This window comes from Scyliorhinus torazame, chromosome 17 (genome assembly GCF_047496885.1).
Source record: "Scyliorhinus torazame isolate Kashiwa2021f chromosome 17, sScyTor2.1, whole genome shotgun sequence".
Classification (NCBI taxonomy): domain Eukaryota; kingdom Metazoa; phylum Chordata; class Chondrichthyes; order Carcharhiniformes; family Scyliorhinidae; genus Scyliorhinus; species Scyliorhinus torazame.
This window is the reverse complement of record NC_092723.1, coordinates 83,838,589-83,864,316: the sequence shown is the minus strand read 5'-3', so window position 1 is coordinate 83,864,316 and position 25,728 is coordinate 83,838,589. Positions and strand designations below refer to the sequence as shown.

Below are 25,728 nucleotides of genomic sequence, written 5' to 3'. Positions count from 1 at the left end.
CACCTCTGAAACCTGGGGTTACCCCATCTCTGGATCTGTAAAGATTTAATCACCTGCTAATGGTCGCATTCCAAGCATTGTCTGGCATCTTTGAATCTGTCTATATATATGTTTCTGGAGCATACCTCTTCATTCCCCTGAGGAAGGAGCAGCGCTCCGAAAGCTAGTGACATCGAAACAAACCTGTTGGACTTTAACCTGGTGTTGTAAGACTTCGTACTGTGCTCACCCCAGTCCAACGCCGGCATCTCCACATCATTTCACTGTTGAATGTGGATTACTCGGCTTCTCGGCCTTTTGGCTAAGATCAAGTGTAGTCTCATTTGATCGCGGGAAGCTGAGGATTTCCATGTCGATCGTGGATTGGAGAACTTGGAGGGATTGAAGTCGTCAAAGAGGAAACGTTTGGAGCTTGGCTGCTAATGGTGGATCTACATGCTGGCCTAAACCTCTGGTTTGGGCCTAACACCGATACAGTTTCACACCCAACGTACGAGCTATGGATGCAGCTGCATCCCGACCACCAGGCTGGGGAGTGCGAAATACTGTCCGAGTCACAGTGAAGAAAACGGAAGGAGAGTCACCTTTGGATCGGATACTCTTCGTGAAGCGGGTGCTGCTCGAGTGTTGTGGGTTTAAAGCAACAGAAATCTTCTGCTTGCAAAACTTCCCCAAGAATGGCTTCTTTGATGTCACCTTCAAGAGCGTCGCAGCGTGCATCAAATTCTTAAACGTCTTCAAGGAAAAAGGTAACCAGAGTCCCTTGTCGATCCTGACTGCGGAGCCTCTGTTTACGCTACCGGCACAGCGAAATCGGGTTGTTACACTGCACACGTACAACCCCCACGTCCCTGTGTCTGATGTGCTCACGTTCCTCGCCAGGTACGCTGAGCTGAAAAGTGACAGCGTGCAAGTGAAAGACACCTTCGGCATCTGGACAAGTGAGCACCAGGTCAAGGTGACCCTAAGAACGGACAGCATCGGAGCCATCCTGCATCCCCCCTCCAATTTCGCTATTGGAGTAAATCGTGGCTACCTCTACTACGTGGGACAGCCACGAGTATGCCACACCTGTGGCAAAACGGGGCATGTTGCCGCAAACTGCAGTGTGACCTTCTGCAAGAACTGCAGGCAGGAGGGACACATGACTAAGGACTGCAAGGAAGACAAGTGCTGCAACCTGTGTGGGGAGGCCGGCCATCTTTACAGGGCCTGCCCGAAACGCGGGGCGACATATGCACAGATCATCAGCAGCGGAGTCAAAAAGGCGACCAGAGAGGAGGTGCATACACCCTCCACCGAAAAAGACACCACGGTTCAGAATGAGGAAAAGCAACAGAAGGGCCCCCAACAAAAAGAGGAGGCCCCAGCACCTCCTGACAACCCAACCCCAGCCCCATCTGATGAGGAACACTCAATGGAAGAGGAAGAGGATGGGACAAAGAATAAAGAGCCCTGGGAAACCGTGAACAGGGACAAACGAAAGAGGAAACAAAAAAACAAACTGAAGAACCCCCCGAGGGGTAGTGGCAAAAAGCGACACATTTCAGCCGGCGCACTTAGCGCCGACACCTCATCCGATGAGGGAAAACAGGACAAGAATCGGCTTCAAATAAAGAGGCAAAGCACCAACGTGGAACGGAAGGCACAGACCCCCCAGACCACCGACCGGGAAGAAAACAAGGTCACAGACCAACCCCCGATAGCAACGAGCAGCAACAACCCAGGTGAAGACCGGCCTGCAACCCCAACACCTACTGACTGCCACGACGAACCCCAGGGCTACACCACCCCCCCAATGCATCTGCATCAAAATCACGGGGCCAGTACGGACCAGAACAGTTTTCTCAGCCCTGCAACTGTGCTAAGGTTTGCGAGCACCACCGGCATGCTGGGGAACATTCAACAGCTGGAACAGCCAACTGTATAGACTCTGGACTCTTGAGACTGGTAAATCTATCTTTTTATAATGGGTTTAAAAATTGCATCCATAAATGTGCGAAGCATCAAAGATACTTCGCGGTGTGTAGCCACACTCAACTATTTGGCAAATGTAAAAGCTGACCTACTGTTCCTGCAGGAGTGCGGAATTCCGCACCTCAGCAACTACAGGCGCTGGTCGAGCTGGTGGTCCCACGGGCCATCCATCTGGTCAGGAGGAAACGACTGCCGCTCCTCCGGCCTGGGTATTCTGCTGCGGGGAGGCAACTTCACCATCTCCGACGTTAAGGAGGTGGTGGGCGGGCGCCTCCTCGTAGCAGACGTGAAATACAAAAACACCCCTCTCAGACTTATTAATGTGTACGCCCCGGCCGTAAAAAGTGAGCGGCTGGCAGTTCTTCAGCAACTCCCACTGCTGTTGGCCACCTCCAAGCTGGTCATCCTGGGTGGTGACTTCAACTGCATCATCGATGCGGCTGGACGATCCAGCAAAGCCGACAGCAAACTAGACGCTACGTCCAGACTCCTGATGGAAACGGTAAAAGACGCCAAGCTGCTCGACGTCTGCAGCAACCCTGCAGACGGCGCGCAGCGTAGATACACATGGTCACGGCCAGACGGGTCCGTCCGCTCCAGGATAGACTTCTTTTTTGTGTCCCGAGCTTTCACGGTCAGGTCCACCGACGTAACGCCGGTGTTCTTCTCTGACCACTGCCTCCTACTGGCCGACTGCCACCTGCAGGAAGACCAGGGGGTAGGCAGGGGGACGTGGAAGCTAAATGTAAAACTGCTGACCCCTGAGAACATCGAGGAACTCAGGAGGGATTACAAAGGTTGGAGAACCGTGAAACCCCTCTTTGAGGCCCCACATCACTGGTGGGAAGCAATCAAGGGGAATATCAAGAGGTTTTTCATCCTCAAAGGCGTTCAAAAGGTGAGAGAGAGACGAGGGGTCATGTCCAGGCTCCAGAAAAGTATGCAAAATTTGCTCCAGCTGCAGTCGATGGGGGTGGATGTCAAGGAGGATCTCCAAGAGGTGAAGAGCCAGCAAGCCTCGCTGTACACATCGGAGGCCTCCAAGGTTATCTTCCGTTCCAGAGTCCGCTCCGTGGAGCAGGACGAAAAGTGCTCACGCTTCTTCTTCCAAAAGGTGCACAGAGAGACCTCTGTGATCAGCAGCCTGAAGGAAGAAGATGGCTCTGAAAAGTCATCGCAGTCTGACATCCTGAGGATCAGCCAATCCTTTTATGCCGGACTGTATGACCTGAAGCCAACAGATAGCACTGTTTCCCAGACCTTCCTGTCGACTATCACGGAGGTCATAGGCGACAGCGAGCTGGAAAACCTGGACAAACCACTAACTCTGGACGAGCTGACAAAGGCCGCCAAGTCCTTCGAGACGAGTAAAACTCCCGGAAGCGACGGCTTACCGGTTGAGTTGTATTCGGCTCTGTGGGACTGGATGGGCCCAGACCTGCTGGAAGTGTACGAGAGTATGCTTCTGGAAGGCAGCATGTCAGAGTCCATGAGGAAAGGCATCATCACCCTCATCTACAAGCAGAAGGGGGAAAGGGAAGAAATTCGAAATTGGCGACCCATTTCACTGTTGAATGTGGACTACAAAATTCTAGCAAAGGTCATTGCCAATCGGGTCAGGTCTGCTCTGGAGTCGGTGATCCACCCTGACCAGACCTGTGCTGTACCCGGCAGAAAGATCTCTGATAGCCTCGCGCTACTCAGGGATACGATCGCCTACGTGCAGGACAGGGGGGTGGACACTTGCCTCATCAGCCTTGACCAGGAAAAGGCTTTTGACAGAATATCACACACCTACATGATGGATGTGCTCTCCAAAATGGGGTTTGGGGAGGGAATTCGCAATTGGATCAAACTGCTCTACACAAACATCTATAGCGCAGTCTCAATCAATGGGTGGGAATCAGAAAAGTTCCAGATCAAATCTGGAGTCAGGCAGGGCTGCCCTCTCTCCTCTGCCCTTTTTGTGTGCTGCATAGAACCTTTTGCCGAGTCCATCAGGAGGGATCCGGGTATAAGAGGAGTGACGATCCCAGGCAGTGGAGGCATGCAAGTCAAGGCCTCCCTGTACATGGACGACGTTGCCGTCTTCTGCTCGGATCCTGCGTCTGTGCGCAGGCTCTTGACCACCTGCGACCAGTTTGAACTGGCCTCGGGAGCCAAGGTAAACCGTGGCAAGAGCGAGGCCATGTTCTTTGGGAACTGGGCCGACCGGTCCTTTGTCCCCTTCACTGTCAGGTCAGATTACCTGAAGGTGCTGGGGATATGGTTCGGAGCTGCTGGGGCGTGCACCAAAAACTGGGAGGAGCGCATAGGAAAGGTAAGACAGAAACTGGGCTGGTGGATTGCGGGCAAAACCCTGGTCATCAGGTGTGAGGTACTCTCGGTGCTACTGTACGTGGCGCAGGTCTGGCCCATAACCCGACCCTACGCCACAGCAGTCACCCGGGCCATCTTCAAATTTATCTGGCGATCCAAGATGGACCGTGTCCGAAGGGACACCATGTACAAACCTCTGGAGAAGGGAGGGCGGAACGTACCCAACGCCTCCCTCATCCTGCTGGCCACCTTTGTGTCCAGCTGCATCAAGCTGTGCGTAGACCCCCAGTATGCAAACACCAAGTGTCACTACATACTGAGGTTCTACCTGTCCCCGGTGTTGCGAAGGATGGGCCTGGCCTCATTGCCGCGGAACGCTCCAAGTAGTTGGACCGTACCGTACCACCTGTCCTTTGTGGAAAAGTTTTTGAAGGAAAACACCTTTGACCACAAGGCAATGAAGCAGTGGTCAGCACGTAATGTCCTCGAGGCCCTCAGGGAAAAGGAGACCGTGGAGGACGTTGGATGGTTCCCTGAGCAGACTGCCAGAGTCATCTGGCAGAACGCCTCATCACCAGAACTTTCAAACAAGCACCAAGACCTAGCTTGGCTGGTGGTGAGAAGGGCCCTCCCTGTCAGATTCTTCATGCACACCCGAAGGCTCTGCACCAATGCACGCTGCCCTCAGAGTGGCTGTGGGGGAAATGAGACGGTCACACACCTCCTTGTGGAATGTGCCTTTGCAAAGAAGGTCTGGAGAGAGATGCAGTGGTATTTGTCAAGGTTTATCCCAAACAGATCTGTGACACAGGACTCTGTGCTCTACGGACTGTTTCCAGGGACACACACCGAGACAAATATCAACTGCTGCTGGAAGGTCATCAACTCGGTGAAAGACGCTCTTTGGTCTGCCCGAAACTTGCTGATCTTCCAGTGCAAAGAATTGTCCTCGACCGAGTGTTGCAGACTGGCACATTCCAAGGTCCAGGACTACGTGCTGAGGGACGCACTCAAGCTTGGGGCAGCTGCTGCCAAGGCGCAATGGGGAAAGACCACTGTGTAAAGTCTTTCCAGCAAATGTACACCGAGGGGCGCGTAACAGTGTAAAGCCCGTCGGTCTGGGCAACCAACACTCCAATGTATAAAACAAACATGCCACTGTAAATATTTAAGAAGGAATTGTAATGTAAAGAGTGATATGTGTACGACAATATCAAAATTGAATGAAAGAAAGTCAAGGCAACATGTAACCCTGCCGAAAATGTACAGTCAAGACAATTTGAAATGTTTCTGTAATGCTCATGATAAATTTTTATGAATAAAATTTTTTGATAAAAAAAAAAAAAAAAAATCTGTTCTTATCAGTTTAATATCTGATACGTCCCTTATCTGGGGACCATATATTAAATAGATTTTTGGAGCAGGGAGATGGAATAGGGGCTTGCTCCGTCCACTCCACGCATCGACCTGGTATTGCAGTTTCTCCAGGAACGGTGCACACCACCCCTTTATGGGGAATTTCAAAGTCAAAAAACAGCTCAAACACATACAAATATACACTTTATTCACATTTCTTTCATCACACAACAAAACGCTTCGTCAAGTGGCTGCTGCTCCTCAGCTTCTACCTGGCCCCGGGGTGTGATGAAGGATGACGAAAGGCATCATCACCCTCATCTTACAAGCACAAGGGGGAAAGCAAACAAATTCAAAATTGACCACCCATTTCACTGCAAAATCCTACCAACTGTCCTGGCTTGACACAATTCACACCTCTGAAACCTGGGGTTACCCCATCTCTGGATCTGTAAAGATTTAATCACCTGCTAATGGTCGCATTCCAAGCATTGTCTGGCATCTTTGAATCTGTCCATATATATGTTTCTGGAGCATACCTCTTCATTCACCTGAGGAAGGAGCAGCGCTCCGAAAGCTAGTGACATCGAAACAAACCTGTTGGACTTTAACCTGGTGTTGTAAGACTTCGTACTGTGCTCACCCCAGTCCAACGCCGGCATCTCCACATCATTTCACTGTTGAATGTGGATTACTCGGCTTCTCGGCCTTTTGGCTAAGATCAAGTGTAGTCTCATTTGATCGCGGGAAGCTGAGGATTTCCATGTCGATCGTGGATTGGAGAACTTGGAGGGATTGAAGTCGTCAAAGAGGAAACGTTTGGAGCTTGGCTGCTATTGGTGGATCTACATGCTGGCCTAAACCTCTGGTTTGGGCCTAACGCCGATACAGTTTCACACCCAACGTACGAGCTATGGATGCAGCTGCATCCCGACCACCAGGCTGGGGAGTGCGAAACACTGTCCGAGTCACAGTGAAGAAAACGGAAGGAGAGTCACCTTTGGATCGGATACTCTTCGTGAAGCGGGTGCTGCTCGAGTGTTGTGGGTTTAAAGCAACAGAAATCTTCTGCTTGCAAAACTTCCCCAAGAATGGCTTCTTTGATGTCACCTTCAAGAGCGTCGCAGCGTGCATCAAATTCTTAAACGTCTTCAAGGAAAAAGGTAACCAGAGTCCCTTGTCGATCCTGACTGCGGAGCCTCTGTTTACGCTACCGGCACAGCGAAATCGGGTTGTTACACTGCACACGTACAACCCCCACGTCCCTGTGTCTGATGTGCTCACGTTCCTCGCCAGGTACGCTGAGCTGAAAAGTGACAGCGTGCAAGTGAAAGACACCTTCGGCATCTGGACAAGTGAGCACCAGGTCAAGGTGACCCTAAGAACGGACAGCAACGGAGCCATCCTGCATCCCCCCTCCAATTTCGCTATTGGATTAAATCGTGGCTACCTCTACTACGTGGGACAGTGTAGAAGCCAAGTATTTCAAATACAACTAGTATAGGTAAAAGATAGCTGTTTAAGCATAAATGTTGAGCCCCAGTTTTTAATACCCATTTATACAGCATAATTCACTTTTACTGAAGTCCATTGTTCTGGCAAATTCATATTTTCAAGAAACAGTGTGACATTAAAAAAAGCACAGTTGCAAGATAATTTGACACTGTCTTGTGCTAATTGTCAAGGACAGGGACTGGATACACAGCAACATTGTTCACAATGCAGATAACAGCTAGATCAGAAAAGCTGATGTTGCACATTGAAGATGGACGGCTTGCCATCAAATCAAATGTGTTTGAGTCTAACCCAAACCAATTAGGATTATATTGGGGTGTAATTAGATGACTTAAGACAGATATGAAAGTGTATAACTAAAAAGTTTTTTCCCGCCATTTTAGTTTTAGTTTTTAAGTTTTGTCTTTCTGTTAGTTTAGTCAGTTTTTGCCTTTGATTCTAGTCTCCATTTTAGAGATGTCTTTTGGGGGTTGTCAGTTTAACAGTCTGTGTCAGTGATGTTAGTCCACTTTTGACTTTGAGTTTGAGTTTAGCTGAAGATTAGCTTTCTCTCTCTCTTCATGTTTCATTCCCAGACTTTGACCTTTAAAAAGTTACTTTCGAGCTGTCTGCCTAAGCAAAGAAAGATAATGTCTGTAATTCTCTGAAAGCTTCGAATTGTCTACGAATTGCCTTTTAAATGACTTTCAAATTGCAATCAAGCGACTACAAATAAAACAATTCTTTTTGGCACCTGAGGAGTTTATACTGCAAATTTCTGCTGAGTTCCAGTATTCGCAAAGTGCTACTGATAACCGAATAGCAGAGATGATATAAATTCCTTCAACTTTACACAGTCGAATAATACAAGGAATCGAACTACTTAACACAGTCTACAAAATAGTACAAATCTTACAACTTGTCGTATTGCGCCAGGACTTGATTCATCAACTAAGTTTCCCCCAAACTTGGCGTAGATCGACAGGTTAAGATTCCTATAAATTATAGTTTCCTTTAATCAGCCACGAGTATGCCACACCTGTGGCAAAACGGGGCATGTTGCCGCAAACTGCAGTGTGACCTTCTGCAAGAACTGCAGGCAGGAGGGACACATGACTAAGGACTGCAAGGAAGACAAGTGCTGCAACCTGTGTGGGGAGGCCGGCCATCTTTACAGGGCCTGCCCGAAACGCGGGGCGACATATGCACAGATCATCAGCAGCGGAGTCAAAAAGGCGACCAGAGAGGAGGTGCATACACCCTCCACCGAAAAAGACACCACGCTTCAGAATGAGGAAAAGCAACAGAAGGGCCCCCAACAAAAAGAGGAGGCCCCAGCACCTCCTGACAACCCAACCCCAGCCCCATCTGATGAGGAACACTCAATGGAAGAGGAAGAGGATGGGACAAAGAATAAAGAGCCCTGGGAAACCGTGAACAGGGACAAACGAAAGAGGAAACAAAAAAACAAACTGAAGAACCCCCTGAGGGGTAGTGGCAAAAAGCGACACCTCTCAGCCGGCGCACTTAGTGCCGACACCTCATCCGATGAGGGAAAACAGGACAAGAATCGGCCTCAGATAAAGAGGCAAAGCACCAACGTGGAACGGAAGGCACAGACCCCCCAGACCACCGACCGGGAAGAAAACAAGGTCACAGACCAACCCCCGATAGCAACGAGCAGCAACAACCCAGGTGAAGACCGGCCTGCAACCCCAACACCTACTGACTGCCACGACGAACCCCAGGGCTACACCACCCCCCCAATGCATCTGCATCAAAATCACGGGGCCAGTACGGACCAGAACAGTTTTCTCAGCCCTGCAACTGTGCTAAAGTTTGCGAGCACCACCGGCATGCTGGGGAACATTCAACAGCTGGAACAGCCAACTGTATAGACTCTGGACTCTTGAGACTGGTAAATCTATCTTTTTATAATGGGTTTAAAAATTGCATCCATAAATGTGCGAAGCATCAAAGATACTTCGCGGTGTGTAGCCACACTCAACTATTTGGCAAATGTAAAAGCTGACCTACTGTTCCTGCAGGAGTGCGGAATTCCGCACCTCAGCAACTACAGGCGCTGGTCGAGCTGGTGGTCCCACGGGCCATCCATCTGGTCAGGAGGAAACGACTGCCGCTCCTCCGGCCTGGGTATTCTGCTGCGGGGAGGCAACTTCACCATCTCCGACGTTAAGGAGGTGGTGGGCGGGCGCCTCCTCGTAGCAGACGTGAAATACAAAAACACCCCTCTCAGACTTATTAATGTGTACGCCCCGGCCGTAAAAAGTGAGCGGCTGGCAGTTCTTCAGCAACTCCCACTGCTGTTGGCCACCTCCAAGCCGGTCATCCTGGGTGGTGACTAAAAGACGCCAAGCTGCTCGACGTCTGCAGCAACCCTGCAGACGGCGCGCAGCGTAGATATACATGGTCACGGCCAGACGGGTCCGTCCGCTCCAGGATAGACTTCTTTTTTGTGTCCCGAGCTTTCACGGTCAGGTCCACCGACGTAACGCCGGTGTTCTTCTCTGACCACTGCCTCCTACTGGCCGACTGCCACCTGCAGGAAGACCAGGGGGTAGGCAGGGGGACGTGGAACCTAAATGTAAAACTGCTGACCCCTGAGAACATCGAGGAACTCAGGAGGGATTACAAAGGTTGGAGAACCGTGAAACCCCTCTTTGAGGCCCCACATCTCTGGTGGGAAGCAATCAAGGGGAATATCAAGAGGTTTTTCATCCTCAAAGGCGTTCAAAAGGTGAGAGAGAGACGAGGGGTCATGTCCAGGCTCCAGAAAAGAATGCAAAATTTGCTCCAGCTGCAGTCGATGGGGGTGGATGTCAAGGAGGATCTCCAAGAGGTGAAGAGCCAGCAAGCCTCGCTCTACACCTCGGAGGCCTCCAAGGTTATCTTCCGTTCCAGAGTCCGCTCCGTGGAGCAGGACGAAAAGTGCTCACGCTTCTTCTTCCAAAAGGTGCACAGAGAGACCTCTGTGATCAGCAGCCTGAAGGAAGAAGATGGCTCTGAAAAGTCATCGCAGTCTGACATCCTGAGGATCAGCCAATCCTTTTATGCCGGACTGTATGACCTGAAGCCAACAGATAGCACTGTTTCCCAGACCTTCCTGTCGACTATCACGGAGGTCATAGGCGACAGCGAGCTGGAAAACCTGGACAAACCACTAACTCTGGACGAGCTGACAAAGGCCGCCAAGTCCTTCGAGACGAGTAAAACTCCCGGAAGCGACGGCTTACCGGTTGAGTTGTATTCGGCTCTGTGGGACTGGATGGGCCCAGACCTGCTGGAAGTGTACGAGAGTATGCTTCTGGAAGGCAGCATGTCAGAGTCCATGAGGAAAGGCATCATCACCCTCATCTACAAGCAGAAGGGGGAAAGGGAAGAAATTCGAAATTGGCGACCCATTTCACTGTTGAATGTGGACTACAAAATTCTAGCAAAGGTCATTGCCAATCGGGTCAGGTCTGCTCTGGAGTCGGTGATCCACCCTGACCAGACCTGTGCTGTACCCGGCAGAAAGATCTCTGATAGCCTCGCGCTACTCAGGGATACGATCGCCTACGTGCAGGACAGGGGGGTGGACACTTGCCTCATCAGCCTTGACCAGGAGAAGGCGTTTGACAGAATATCGCACACCTACATGATGGATGTGCTCTCCAAAATGGGGTTTGGGGAAGGGAATTCGCAATTGGATCAAACTGCTCTACACAAACATCTATAGCGCAGTCTCAATCAATGGGTGGGAATCAGAAAAGTTCCAGATCAGATCTGGAGTCAGGCAGGGCTGCCCTCTCTCCTCTGCCCTTTTTGTGTGCTGCATAGAACCTTTTGCCGAGTCCATCAGGAGGGATCCGGGCATAAGAGGAGTGACGATCCCAGGCAGTGGAGGCATGCAAGTCAAGGCCTCCCTGTACATGGACGACGTTGCCGCCTTCTGCTCGGATCCTGCGTCTGTGCGCAGGCTCTTGACCACCTGCGACCAGTTTGAACTGGCCTCGGGAGCCAAGGTAAACCGTGGCAAGAGCGAGGCCATGTTCTTTGGGAACTGGGCCGACCGGTCCTTTGTCCCCTTCACTGTCAGGTCAGATTACCTGAAGGTGCTGGGGATATGGTTCGGAGCTGCTGGGGCGTGCACCAAAAACTGGGAGGAGCGCATAGGAAAGGTAAGACAGAAACTGGGCTGGTGGGAGCAACGCTCCCTCTCCATTGCGGGCAAAACCCTGGTCATCAGGTGTGAGGTACTCTCGGTGCTACTGTACGTGGCGCAGGTCTGGCCCATAACCCGACCCTACGCCACAGCAGTCACCCGGGCCATCTTCAAATTTATCTGGCGATCCAAGATGGACCGTGTCCGAAGGGACACCATGTACAAACCTCTGGAGAAGGGAGGGCGGAACGTACCCAACGCCTCCCTCATCCTGCTGGCCACCTTTGTGTCCAGCTGCATCAAGCTGTGCGTAGACCCCCAGTATGCAAACACCAAGTGTCACTACATACTGAGGTTCTACCTGTCCCCGGTGTTGCGAAGGATGGGCCTGGCCTCATTGCCGCGGAACGCTCCAAGTAGTTGGACCGTACCGTACCACCTGTCCTTTGTGGAAAAGTTTTTGAAGGAAAACACCTTTGACCACAAGGCAATGAAGCAGTGGTCAGCACGTAATGTCCTCGAGGCCCTCAGGGAAAAAGAGACCGTGGAAGACGTTGGATGGTTCCCTGAGCAGACTGCCAGAGTCATCTGGCAGAACGCCTCATCACCAGAACTTTCAAACAAGCACCAAGACCTAGCTTGGCTGGTGGTGAGAAGGGCCCTCCCTGTCAGATTCTTCATGCACACCCGAAGGCTCTGCACCAATGCACGCTGCCCTCGGAGTGGCTGTGGGGGAAATGAGACGGTCACACACCTCCTTGTGGAATGTGCCTTTGCAAAGAAGGTCTGGAGAGAGATGCAGTGGTATTTGTCAAGGTTTATCCCAAACAGATCTGTGACACAGGACTCTGTGCTCTACGGACTGTTTCCAGGGACACACACCGAGACAAATATCAACTGCTGCTGGAAGGTCATCAACTCGGTAAAAGACGCTCTTTGGTCTGCCCGAAACTTGCTGATCTTCCAGTGCAAAGAATTGTCCTCGACCGAGTGTTGCAGACTGGCACATTCCAAGGTCCAGGACTACGTGCTGAGGGACGCACTCAAGCTTGGGGCAGCTGCCGCCAAGGCGCAATGGGGAAAGACCACTGTGTAAAGTCTTTCCAGCAAATGTACACCGAGGGGCGCGTAACAGTGTAAAGCCCGTCGGTCTGGGCAACCAACACTCCAATGTATAAAACAAACATGCCACTGTAAATATTTAAGAAGGAATTGTAATGTAAAGAGTGATATGTGTACGACAATATCAAAATTGAATGAAAGTCAAGGCAACATGTAACCCTGCCGAAAATGTACAGTCAAGACAATTTGAAATGTTTCTGTAATGCTCATGATAAATTTTTATGAATAAAATTTTTTGATAAAAAAAAAAAAAAAAAAAAAATCTGTTCTTATCAGTTTAATATCTGATACGTCCCTTTTCTGGGGACCATATATTAAATTGATTTTTGGAGCAGGGAGATGGAATAGGGGCTTGCTCCGTCCACTCCACGCATCGACCTGGTATTGCAGTATCTCCAGGAACGGTGCACACCACCCCTTTATGGGGAATTTCAAAGTCAAAAAACAGCTCAAACACATACAAATATACACTTTATTCACATTTCTTTCATCACACAACAAAACGCTTCGTCAAGTGGCTGCTGCTACTCAGCTTCTACCTGGCCCCGGTATGATGAAGGATGACGAAAGGCATCATCACCCTCATCTTACAAGCACAAGGGGGAAAGCAAACAAATTCAAAATTGACCACCCATTTCACTGCAAAATCCTACCAACTGTCCTGGCTTGACACAATTCACACCTCTGAAACCTGGGGTTACCCCATCTCTGGATCTGTAAAGATTTAATCACCTGCTAATGGTCGCATTCCAAGCATTGTCTGGCATCTTTGAATCTGTCCATATATATGTTTCTGGAGCATACCTCTTCATTCACCTGAGGAAGGAGCAGCGCTCCGAAAGCTAGTGACATCGAAACAAACCTGTTGGACTTTAACCTGGTGTTGTAAGACTTCGTACTGTGCTCACCCCAGTCCAACGCCGGCATCTCCACATCATTTCACTGTTGAATGTGGATTACTCGGCTTCTCGGCCTTTTGGCTAAGATCAAGTGTAGTCTCATTTGATCGCGGGAAGCTGAGGATTTCCATGTCGATCGTGGATTGGAGAACTTGGAGGGATTGAAGTCGTCAAAGAGGAAACGTTTGGAGCTTGGCTGCTATTGGTGGATCTACATGCTGGCCTAAACCTCTGGTTTGGGCCTAACGCCGATACAGTTTCACACCCAACGTACGAGCTATGGATGCAGCTGCATCCCGACCACCAGGCTGGGGAGTGCGAAACACTGTCCGAGTCACAGTGAAGAAAACGGAAGGAGAGTCACCTTTGGATCGGATACTCTTCGTGAAGCGGGTGCTGCTCGAGTGTTGTGGGTTTAAAGTAACACAAATCTTCTGCTTGCAAAACTTCCCCAAGAATGGCTTCTTTGATGTCACCTTCAAGAGCGTCGCAGCGTGCATCAAATTCTTAAACGTCTTCAAGGAAAAAGGTAACCAGAGTCCCTTGTCGATCCTGACTGCGGAGCCTCTGTTTACGCTACCGGCACAGCGAAATCGGGTTGTTACACTGCACACGTACAACCCCCACGTCCCTGTGTCTGATGTGCTCACGTTCCTCGCCAGGTACGCTGAGCTGAAAAGTGACAGCGTGCAAGTGAAAGACACCTTCGGCATCTGGACAAGTGAGCACCAGGTCAAGGTGACCCTAAGAACGGACAGCAACGGAGCCATCCTGCATCCCCCCTCCAATTTCGCTATTGGAGTAAATCGTGGCTACCTCTACTACGTGGGACAGCCACGAGTATGCCACACCTGTGGCAAAACGGGGCATGTTGCCGCAAACTGCAGTGTGACCTTCTGCAAGAACTGCAGGCAGGAGGGACACATGACTAAGGACTGCAAGGAAGACAAGTGCTGCAACCTGTGTGGGGAGGCCGGCCATCTTTACAGGGCCTGCCCGAAACGCGGGGCGACATATGCACAGATCATCAGCAGCGGAGTCAAAAAGGCGACCAGAGAGGAGGTGCATACACCCTCCACCGAAAAAGACACCACGGCTCAGAATGAGGAAAAGCAACAAAAGGGCCCCCAACAAAAAGAGGAGGCCCCAGCACCTCCTGACAACCCAGCCCCAGCCCCATCTGATGAGGAACACTCAATGGAAGAGGAAGAGGATGGGACAAAGAATAAAGAGCCCTGGGAAACCGTGAACAGGGACAAACGAAAGAGGAAACAAAAAAACAAACTGAAGAACCCCCTGAGGGGTAGTGGCAAAAAGCGACACCTCTCAGCCGGCGCACTTAGTGCCGACACCTCATCCGATGAGGGAAAACAGGACAAGAATCGGCCTCAGATAAAGAGGCAAAGCACCAACGTGGAACGGAAGGCACAGACCCCCCAGACCACCGACCGGGAAGAAAACAAGGTCACAGACCAACCCCCGATAGCAACGAGCAGCAACAACCCAGGTGAAGACCGGCCTGCAACCCCAACACCTACTGACTGCCACGACGAACCCCAGGGCTACACCACCCCCCCAATGCATCTGCATCAAAATCACGGGGCCAGTACGGACCAGAACAGTTTTCTCAGCCCTGCAACTGTGCTAAAGTTTGCGAGCACCACCGGCATGCTGGGGAACATTCAACAGCTGGAACAGCCAACTGTATAGACTCTGGACTCTTGAGACTGGTAAATCTATCTTTTTATAATGGGTTTAAAAATTGCATCCATAAATGTGCGAAGCATCAAAGATACTTCGCGGTGTGTAGCCACACTCAACTATTTGGCAAATGTAAAAGCTGACCTACTGTTCCTGCAGGAGTGCGGAATTCCGCACCTCAGCAACTACAGGCGCTGGTCGAGCTGGTGGTCCCACGGGCCATCCATCTGGTCAGGAGGAAACGACTGCCGCTCCTCCGGCCTGGGTATTCTGCTGCGGGGAGGCAACTTCACCATCTCCGACGTTAAGGAGGTGGTGGGCGGGCGCCTCCTCGTAGCAGACGTGAAATACAAAAACACCCCTCTCAGACTTATTAATGTGTACGCCCCGGCCGTAAAAAGTGAGCGGCTGGCAGTTCTTCAGCAACTCCCACTGCTGTTGGCCACCTCCAAGCCGGTCATCCTGGGTGGTGACTTCAACTGCATCATCGATGCGGCTGGACGATCCAGCAAAGCCGACAGCAAACTAGACGCTACGTCCAGACTCCTGATGGAAACGGTAAAAGACGCCAAGCTGCTCGACGTCTGCAGCAACCCTGCAGACGGCGCGCAGCGTAGATACACATGGTCACGGCCAGACGGGTCCGTCCGCTCCAGGATAGACTTCTTTTTTGTGTCCCGAGCTTTCACGGTCAGGTCCACCGACGTAACGCCGGTGTTCTTCTCTGACCACTGCCTCCTACTGGCCGACTGCCACCTGCAGGAAGACCAGGGGGTAGGCAGGGGGACGTGGAAGCTAAATGTAAAACTGCTGACCCCTGAGAACATCGAGGAACTCAGGAGGGATTACAAAGGTTGGAGAACCGTGAAACCCCTCTTTGAGGCCCCACATCTCTGGTGGGAAGCAATCAAGGGGAATATCAAGAGGTTTTTCATCCTCAAAGGCGTTCAAAAGGTGAGAGAGAGACGAGGGGTCATGTCCAGGCTCCAGAAAAGTATGCAAAATTTGCTCCAGCTGCAGTCGATGGGGGTGGATGTCAAGGAGGATCTCCAAGAGGTGAAGAGCCAGCAAGCCTCGCTCTACACCTCGGAGGCCTCCAAGGTTATCTTCCGTTCCAGAGTCCGCTCCGTGGAGCAGGACGAAAAGTGCTCACGCTTCTTCTTCCAAAAGGTGCACAGAGAGACCCCTGTGATCAGCAGCCTGAAGGAAGAAGATGGCTCTGAAAAGTCATCGCAGTCTGACATCCTGAGGATCAGCCAATCCTTTTATGCCGGACTGTATGACCTGAAGCCAACAGATAGCACTGTTTCCCAGACCTTCCTGTCGACTATCACGGAGGTCATAGGCGACAGCGAGCTGGAAAACCTGGACAAACCACTAACTCTGGACGAGCTGACAAAGGCCGCCAAGTCCTTCGAGACGAGTAAAACTCCCGGAAGCGACGGCTTACCGGTTGAGTTGTATTCGGCTCTGTGGGACTGGATGGGCCCAGACCTGCTGGAAGTGTACGAGAGTATGCTTCTGGAAGGCAGCATGTCAGAGTCCATGAGGAAAGGCATCATCACCCTCATCTACAAGCAGAAGGGGGAAAGGGAAGAAATTCGAAATTGGCGACCCATTTCACTGTTGAATGTGGACTACAAAATTCTAGCAAAGGTCATTGCCAATCGGGTCAGGTCTGCTCTGGAGTCGGTGATCCACCCTGACCAGACCTGTGCTGTACCCGGCAGAAAGATCTCTGATAGCCTCGCGCTACTCAGGGATACGATCGCCTACGTGCAGGACAGGGGGGTGGACACTTGCCTCATCAGCCTTGACCAGGAAAAGGCTTTTGACAGAATATCACACACCTACATGATGGATGTGCTCTCCAAAATGGGGTTTGGGGAGGGAATTCGCAATTGGATCAAACTGCTCTACACAAACATCTATAGCGCAGTCTCAATCAATGGGTGGGAATCAGAAAAGTTCCAGATCAGATCTGGAGTCAGGCAGGGCTGCCCTCTCTCCTCTGCCCTTTTTGTGTGCTGCATAGAACCTTTTGCCGAGTCCATCAGGAGGGATCCGGGTATAAGAGGAGTGACGATCCCAGGCAGTGGAGGCATGCAAGTCAAGGCCTCCCTGTACATGGACGACGTTGCCGCCTTCTGCTCGGATCCTGCGTCTGTGCGCAGGCTCTTGACCACCTGCGACCAGTTTGAACTGGCCTCGGGAGCCAAGGTAAACCGTGGCAAGAGCGAGGCCATGTTCTTTGGGAACTGGGCCGACCGGTCCTTTGTCCCCTTCACTGTCAGGTCAGATTACCTGAAGGTGCTGGGGATATGGTTCGGAGCTGCTGGGGCGTGCACCAAAAACTGGGAGGAGCGCATAGGAAAGGTAAGACAGAAACTGGGCTGGTGGGAGCAACACTCCCTCTCCATTGCGGGCAAAACCCTGGTCATCAGGTGTGAGGTACTCTCGGTGCTACTGTACGTGGCGCAGGTCTGGCCCATAACCCGACCCTACGCCACAGCAGTCACCCGGGCCATCTTCAAATTTATCTGGCGATCCAAGATGGACCGTGTCCGAAGGGACACCATGTACAAACCTCTGGAGAAGGGAGGGCGGAACGTACCCAACGCCTCCCTCATCCTGCTGGCCACCTTTGTGTCCAGCTGCATCAAGCTGTGCGTAGACCCCCAGTATGCAAACACCAAGTGTCACTACATACTGAGGTTCTACCTGTCCCCGGTGTTGCGAAGGATGGGCCTGGCCTCATTGCCGCGGAACGCTCCAAGTAGTTGGACCGTACCGTACCACCTGTCCTTTGTGGAAAAGTTTTTGAAGGAAAACACCTTTGACCACAAGGCAATGAAGCAGTGGTCAGCACGTAATGTCCTCGAGGCCCTCAGGGAAAAAGAGACCGTGGAAGACGTTGGATGGTTCCCTGAGCAGACTGCCAGAGTCATCTGGCAGAACGCCTCATCACCAGAACTTTCAAACAAGCACCAAGACCTAGCTTGGCTGGTGGTGAGAAGGGCCCTCCCTGTCAGATTCTTCATGCACACCCGAAGGCTCTGCACCAATGCACGCTGCCCTCGGAGTGGCTGTGGGGGAAATGAGACGGTCACACACCTCCTTGTGGAATGTGCCTTTGCAAAGAAGGTCTGGAGAGAGATGCAGTGGTATTTGTCAAGGTTTATCCCAAACAGATCTGTGACACAGGACTCTGTGCTCTACGGACTGTTTCCAGGGACACACACCGAGACAAATATCAACTGCTGCTGGAAGGTCATCAACTCGGTAAAAGACGCTCTTTGGTCTGCCCGAAACTTGCTGATCTTCCAGTGCAAAGAATTGTCCTCGACCGAGTGTTGCAGACTGGCACATTCCAAGGTCCAGGACTACGTGCTGAGGGACGCACTCAAGCTTGGGGCAGCTGCCGCCAAGGCGCAATGGGGAAAGACCACTGTGTAAAGTCTTTCCAGCAAATGTACACCGAGGGGCGCGTAACAGTGTAAAGCCCGTCGGTCTGGGCAACCAACACTCCAATGTATAAAACAAACATGCCACTGTAAATATTTAAGAAGGAATTGTAATGTAAAGAGTGATATGTGTACGACAATATCAAAATTGAATGAAAGAAAGTCAAGGCAACATGTAACCCTGCCGAAAATGTACAGTCAAGACAATTTGAAATGTTTCTGTAATGCTCATGATAAATTTTTATGAATAAAATTTTTTGATAAAAAAAAATAAATAAATAAATCTGTTCTTATCAGTTTAATATCTGATACGTCCCTTTTCTGGGGACCATATATTAAATTGATTTTTGGAGCAGGGAGATGGAATAGGGGCTTGCTCCGTCCACTCCACGCATCGACCTGGTATTGCAGTATCTCCAGGAACGGTGCACACCACCCCTTTATGGGGAATTTCAAAGTCAAAAAACAGCTCAAACACATACAAATATACACTTTATTCACATTTCTTTCATCACACAACAAAACGCTTCGTCAAGTGGCTGCTGCTACTCAGCTTCTACCTGGCCCCGGGGTGTGATGAAGGATGACGAAAGGCATCATCACCCTCATCTTACAAGCACAAGGGGGAAAGCAAACAAATTCAAAATTGACCACCCATTTCACTGCAAAATCCTACCAACTGTCCTGGCTTGACACAATTCACACCTCTGAAACCTGGGGTTACCCCATCTCTGGATCTGTAAAGATTTAATCACCTGCTAATGGTCGCATTCCAAGCATTGTCTGGCATCTTTGAATCTGTCCATATATATGTTTCTGGAGCATACCTCTTCATTCACCTGAGGAAGGAGCAGCGCTCCGAAAGCTAGTGACATCGAAACAAACCTGTTGGACTTTAACCTGGTGTTGTAAGACTTCGTACTGTGCTCACCCCAGTCCAACGCCGGCATCTCCACATCATTTCACTGTTGAATGTGGATTACTCGGCTTCTCGGCCTTTTGGCTAAGATCAAGTGTAGTCTCATTTGATCGCGGGAAGCTGAGGATTTCCATGTCGATCGTGGATTGGAGAACTTGGAGGGATTGAAGTCGTCAAAGAGGAAACGTTTGGAGCTTGGCTGCTATTGGTGGATCTACATGCTGGCCTAAACCTCTGGTTTGGGCCTAACGCCGATACAGTTTCACACCCAACGTACGAGCTATGGATGCAGCTGCATCCCGACCACCAGGCTGGGGAGTGCGAAACACTGTCCGAGTCACAGTGAAGAAAACGGAAGGAGAGTCACCTTTGGATCGGATACTCTTCGTGAAGCGGGTGCTGCTCGAGTGTTGTGGGTTTAAAGCAACAGAAATCTTCTGCTTGCAAAACTTCCCCAAGAATGGCTTCTTTGATGTCACCTTCAAGAGTGTCGCAGCGTGCATCAAATTCTTAAACGTCTTCAAGGAAAAAGGTAACCAGAGTCCCTTGTCGATCCTGACTGCGGAGCCTCTGTTTACGCTACCGGCACAGCGAAATCGGGTTGTTACACTGCACACGTACAACCCCCACGTCCCTGTGTCTGATGTGCTCACGTTCCTCGCCAGGTACGCTGAGCTGAAAAGTGACAGCGTGCAAGTGAAAGACACCTTCGGCATCTGGACAAGTGAGCACCAGGTCAAGGTGACCCTAAGAACGGACAGCAACGGAGCCATCCTGCATCCCCCCTCCAATTTCGCTATTGGAGTAAATCGTGGCTACCTCTACTACGTGGGACAGCCACGAGTATGCCACACCTGTGGCAAAACGGGGCATGTTGCCGCAAACTGCAGTGTGACCTTCTGCAAGAACTGCAGGCAGGAGGGACACATGACTAAGGACTGCAAGGAAGACAAGTGCTGCAACCTGTGTGGGGAGGCCGGCCATCTTTACAGGGCCTGCCCGAAACGCGGGGCGACATATGCACAGATCATCAGCAGCGGAGTCAAAAAGGCGACCAGAGAGGAGGTGCATACACCCTCCACCGAAAAAGACACCACGGTTCAGAATGAGGAAAAGCAACAGAAGGGCCCCCAACAAAAAGTGGAGGCCCCAGCACCTCCTGACAACCCAACCCCAGCCCCATCTGATGAGGAACACTCAATGGAAGAGGAAGAGGATGGGACAAAGAATAAAGAGCCCTGGGAAACCGTGAACAGGGACAAACGAAAGAGGAAACAAAAAAACAAACTGAAGAACCCCCTGAGGGGTAGTGGCAAAAAGCGACACCTCTCAGCCGGCGCACTTAGTGCCGACACCTCATCCGATGAGGGAAAACAGGACAAGAATCGGCCTCAGATAAAGAGGCAAAGCACCAACGTGGAACGGAAAGCACAGACCCCCCAGACCACCGACCGGGAAGAAAACAAGGTCACAGACCAACCCCCGATAGCAACGAGCAGCAACAACCCAGGTGAAGACCGGCCTGCAACCCCAACACCTACTGACTGCCACGACGAACCCCAGGGCTACACCACCCCCCCAATGCATCTGCATCAAAATCACGGGGCCAGTACGGACCAGAACAGTTTTCTCAGCCCTGCAACTGTGCTAAAGTTTGCGAGCACCACCGGCATGCTGGGGAACATTCAACAGCTGGAACAGCCAACTGTATAGACTCTGGACTCTTGAGACTGGTAAATCTATCTTTTTATAATGGGTTTAAAAATTGCATCCATAAATGTGCGAAGCATCAAAGATACTTCGCGGTGTGTAGCCACACTCAACTATTTGGCAAATGTAAAAGCTGACCTACTGTTCCTGCAGGAGTGCGGAATTCCGCACCTCAGCAACTACAGGCGCTGGTCGAGCTGGTGGTCCCACGGGCCATCCATCTGGTCAGGAGGAAACGACTGCCGCTCCTCCGGCCTGGGTATTCTGCTGCGGGGAGGCAACTTCACCATCTCCGACGTTAAGGAGGTGGTGGGCGGGCGCCTCCTCGTAGCAGACGTGAAATACAAAAACACCCCTCTCAGACTTATTAATGTGTACGCCCCGGCCGTAAAAAGTGAGCGGCTGGCAGTTCTTCAGCAACTCCCACTGCTGTTGGCCACCTCCAAGCCGGTCATCCTGGGTGGTGACTTCAACTGCATCATCGATGCGGCTGGACGATCCAGCAAAGCCGACAGCAAACTAGACGCTACGTCCAGACTCCTGATGGAAACGGTAAAAGACGCCAAGCTGCTCGACGTCTGCAGCAACCCTGCAGACGGCGCGCAGCGTAGATACACATGGTCACGGCCAGACGGGTCCGTCCGCTCCAGGATAGACTTCTTTTTTGTGTCCCGAGCTTTCACGGTCAGGTCCACCGACGTAACGCCGGTGTTCTTCTCTGACCACTGCCTCCTACTGGCCGACTGCCACCTGCAGGAAGACCAGGGGGTAGGCAGGGGGACGTGGAAGCTAAATGTAAAACTGCTGACCCCTGAGAACATCGAGGAACTCAGGAGGGATTACAAAGGTTGGAGAACCGTGAAACCCCTCTTTGAGGCCCCACATCTCTGGTGGGAAGCAATCAAGGGGAATATCAAGAGGTTTTTCATCCTCAAAGGCGTTCAAAAGGTGAGAGAGAGACGAGGGGTCATGTCCAGGCTCCAGAAAAGTATGCAAAATTTGCTCCAGCTGCAGTCGATGGGGGTGGATGTCAAGGAGGATCTCCAAGAGGTGAAGAGCCAGCAAGCCTCGCTCTACACCTCGGAGGCCTCCAAGGTTATCTTCCGTTCCAGAGTCCGCTCCGTGGAGCAGGACGAAAAGTGCTCACGCTTCTTCTTCCAAAAGGTGCACAGAGAGACCTCTTTGATCAGCAGCCTGAAGGAAGAAGATGGCTCTGAAAAGTCATCGCAGTCTGACATCCTGAGGATCAGCCAATCCTTTTATGCCGGACTGTATGACCTGAAGCCAACAGATAGCACTGTTTCCCAGACCTTCCTGTCGACTATCACGGAGGTCATAGGCGACAGCGAGCTGGAAAACCTGGACAAACCACTAACTCTGGACGAGCTGACAAAGGCCGCCAAGTCCTTCGAGACGAGTAAAACTCCCGGAAGCGACGGCTTACCGGTTGAGTTGTATTCGGCTCTGTGGGACTGGATGGGCCCAGACCTGCTGGAAGTGTACGAGAGTATGCTTCTGGAAGGCAGCATGTCAGAGTCCATGAGGAAAGGCATCATCACCCTCATCTACAAGCAGAAGGGGGAAAGGGAAGAAATTCGAAATTGGCGACCCATTTCACTGTTGAATGTGGACTACAAAATTCTAGCAAAGGTCATTGCCAATCGGGTCAGGTCTGCTCTGGAGTCGGTGATCCACCCTGACCAGACCTGTGCTGTACCCGGCAGAAAGATCTCTGATAGCCTCGCGCTACTCAGGGATACGATCGCCTACGTGCAGGACAGGGGGTGGACACTTGCCTCATCAGCCTTGACCAGGAAAAGGCTTTTGACAGAATATCACACACCTACATGATGGATGTGCTCTCCAAAATGGGGTTTGGGGAAGGGAATTCGCAATTGGATCAAACTGCTCTACACAAACATCTATAGCGCAGTCTCAATGGGTGGGAATCAGAAAAGTTCCAGATCAAATCTGGAGTCAGGCAGGGCTGCCCTCTCTCCTCTGCCCTTTTTGTGTGCTGCATAGAACCTTTTGCCGAGTCCATCAGGAGGGATCCGGGCATAAGAGGAGTGACGATCCCAGGCAGTGGAGGCATGCAAGTCAAGGCCTCCCTGTACATGGACGACGTTGCCGTCTTCTGCTCGGATCCTGCGTCTGTGCGCAGGCTCTTGACCACCTGCGACCAGTTTGAACTGGCCTCGGGATCCAAGGTAAACCGTGGCAAGAGCGAGGCCATGTTCTTTGGGAACTGGGCCGACCGGTCCTTTGTCCCCTTCACTGTCAGGTCAGATTACCTGAAGGTGCTGGGGATATGGTTCGGAGCTGCTGGGGCGTGCACCAAAAACTGGGAGGAGCGCATAGGAAAGGTAAGACAGAAACTGGGCTGGTGGGAGCAACACTCCCTCTCCATTGCGGGCAAAACCCTGGTCATCAGGTGTGAGGTACTCTCGGTGTTGCTGTACGTGGCGCAGGTCTGGCCCATAACCCGACCCTACGCCACAGCAGTCACCCGGGCCATCTTCAAATTTATCTGGCGATCCAAGATGGACCGTGTCCGAAGGGACACCATGTACAAACCTCTGGAGAAGGGAGGGCGGAACGTACCCAACGCCTCCCTCATCCTGCTGGCCACCTTTGTGTCCAGCTGCATCAAGCTGTGCGTAGACCCCCAGTATGCAAACACCAAGTGTCACTACATACTGAGGTTCTACCTGTCCCCGGTGTTGCGAAGGATGGGCCTGGCCTCATTGCCGCGGAACGCTCCAAGTAGTTGGACCGTACCGTACCACCTGTCCTTTGTGGAAAAGTTTTTGAAGGAAAACACCTTTGACCACAAGGCAATGAAGCAGTGGTCAGCACGTAATGTCCTCGAGGCCCTCAGGGAAAAAGAGACCGTGGAAGACGTTGGATGGTTCCCTGAGCAGACTGCCAGAGTCATCTGGCAGAACGCCTCATCACCAGAACTTTCAAACAAGCACCAAGACCTAGCTTGGCTGGTGGTGAGAAGGGCCCTCCCTGTCAGATTCTTCATGCACACCCGAAGGCTCTGCACCAATGCACGCTGCCCTCGGAGTGGCTGTGGGGGAAATGAGACGGTCACACACCTCCTTGTGGAATGTGCCTTTGCAAAGAAGGTCTGGAGAGAGATGCAGTGGTATTTGTCAAGGTTTATCCCAAACAGACCTGTGACACAGGACTCTGTGCTCTACGGACTGTTTCCAGGGACACACACCGAGACAAATATCAACTGCTGCTGGAAGGTCATCAACTCGGTAAAAGACGCTATTTGGTCTGCCCGAAACTTGCTGATCTTCCAGTGCAAAGAATTGTCCTCGACCGAGTGTTGCAGACTGGCACATTCCAAGGTCCAGGACTACGTGCTGAGGGACGCACTCAAGCTTGGGGCAGCTGCCGCCAAGGCGCAATGGGGAAAGACCACTGTGTAAAGTCTTTCCAGCAAATGTACACCGAGGGGCGGGTAACAGTGTAAAGCCCCTCGGTCGGGGCAACCAACACTCCAATGTACAAAAAAACTGGCACTGTAAATATTTAAGAAGGAATTGTAATGTAAAGAGTGATATGTGTATGACAATATCAAAATTGAATGGAAGAAAGTCAAGGCAACATGTAACCCTGCCGGAAATGTACATCAAGACAATTTGAAATGTTTCTGTAATGCTCATGATAAATTTTTATGAATAAAGTATATTTTTTTGAAAAAAAAAAAAAATCTGTTCTTATCAGTTTAATATCTGATACGTCCCTTATCTGGGGACCATATATTAAATTGATTTTTGGAGCAGGGAGATGGAATAGGGGCTTGCTCCGTCCACTCCACGCATCGACCTGGTATTGCAGTATCTCCAGGAACGGTGCACACCACCCCTTTATGGGGAATTTCAAAGTCAAAAAACAGCTCAAACACATACAAATATACACTTTATTCACATTTCTTTCATCACACAACAAAACGCTTCGTCAAGTGGCTGCTGCTACTCAGCTTCTACCTGGCCCCGGTGTGATGAAGGATGACGAAAGGCATCATCACCCTCATCTTACAAGCACAAGGGGGAAAGCGAACAAATTCAAAATTGACGACCCATTTCACTGTTGAATGTGGATTACTCAGCTTCTCAGCCTTTTGGCTCAGATCAAGTGTAGTCTCATTTGATCGGGGGAAGCTGAGGATTTCGATGTCGATCGTGGATTGGAGAACTCGGAGGGATTGAAGTCGTCAAAGAGGAAACGTTTGGAGCTTGGCTGCTATTGGTGGATCTACATGCTGGCCTAAACCTCGGGTTTAGGCCTAACGCCGATACAGTTTCACACCCAACGTACGAGCTATGGATGCAGCTGCATCCCGACCACCAGGCTGGGGAGTGCGAAACACTGTCCGAGTCACAGTGAAGAAAACGGAAGGAGAGTCACCTTTGGATCGGATACTCTTCGTGAAGCGGGTACTGCTCGAGTGTTGTGGGTTTAAAGCAACAGAAATCTTCTGCTTGCAAAACTTCCCCAAGAATGGCTTCTTTGATGTCACCTTCAAGAGCGTCGCAGCGTGCATCAAATTCTTGAACGTCTTCAAGGAAAAAGGTAACCAGA

At 51.1% G+C, this 25,728-nt stretch overlaps 3 non-coding genes and 1 pseudogene across 3 annotated transcripts; all 4 read left to right on the top strand.

The window, feature by feature from the left end:
- The first annotated feature begins 5,614 nt into the window (after positions 1–5,614).
- On the top strand, positions 5,615–5,800 carry LOC140394602 (U2 spliceosomal RNA). The gene has a single exon (XR_011935919.1). It is a non-coding gene; the product is annotated as a U2 spliceosomal RNA (small nuclear RNA).
- Positions 5,801–12,660: 6,860 nt separating this feature from the next.
- Positions 12,661–12,848, top strand: LOC140394610 (U2 spliceosomal RNA). The gene has a single exon (XR_011935927.1). It is a non-coding gene; the product is annotated as a U2 spliceosomal RNA (small nuclear RNA).
- A 5,896-nt stretch (positions 12,849–18,744) lies between these two features.
- Positions 18,745–18,933, top strand: LOC140394606 (U2 spliceosomal RNA). The gene has a single exon (XR_011935923.1). It is a non-coding gene; the product is annotated as a U2 spliceosomal RNA (small nuclear RNA).
- A 5,898-nt stretch (positions 18,934–24,831) lies between these two features.
- On the top strand, positions 24,832–25,009 carry LOC140394678 (U2 spliceosomal RNA; annotated as a pseudogene).
- The last annotated feature ends 719 nt before the right edge of the window (positions 25,010–25,728 follow it).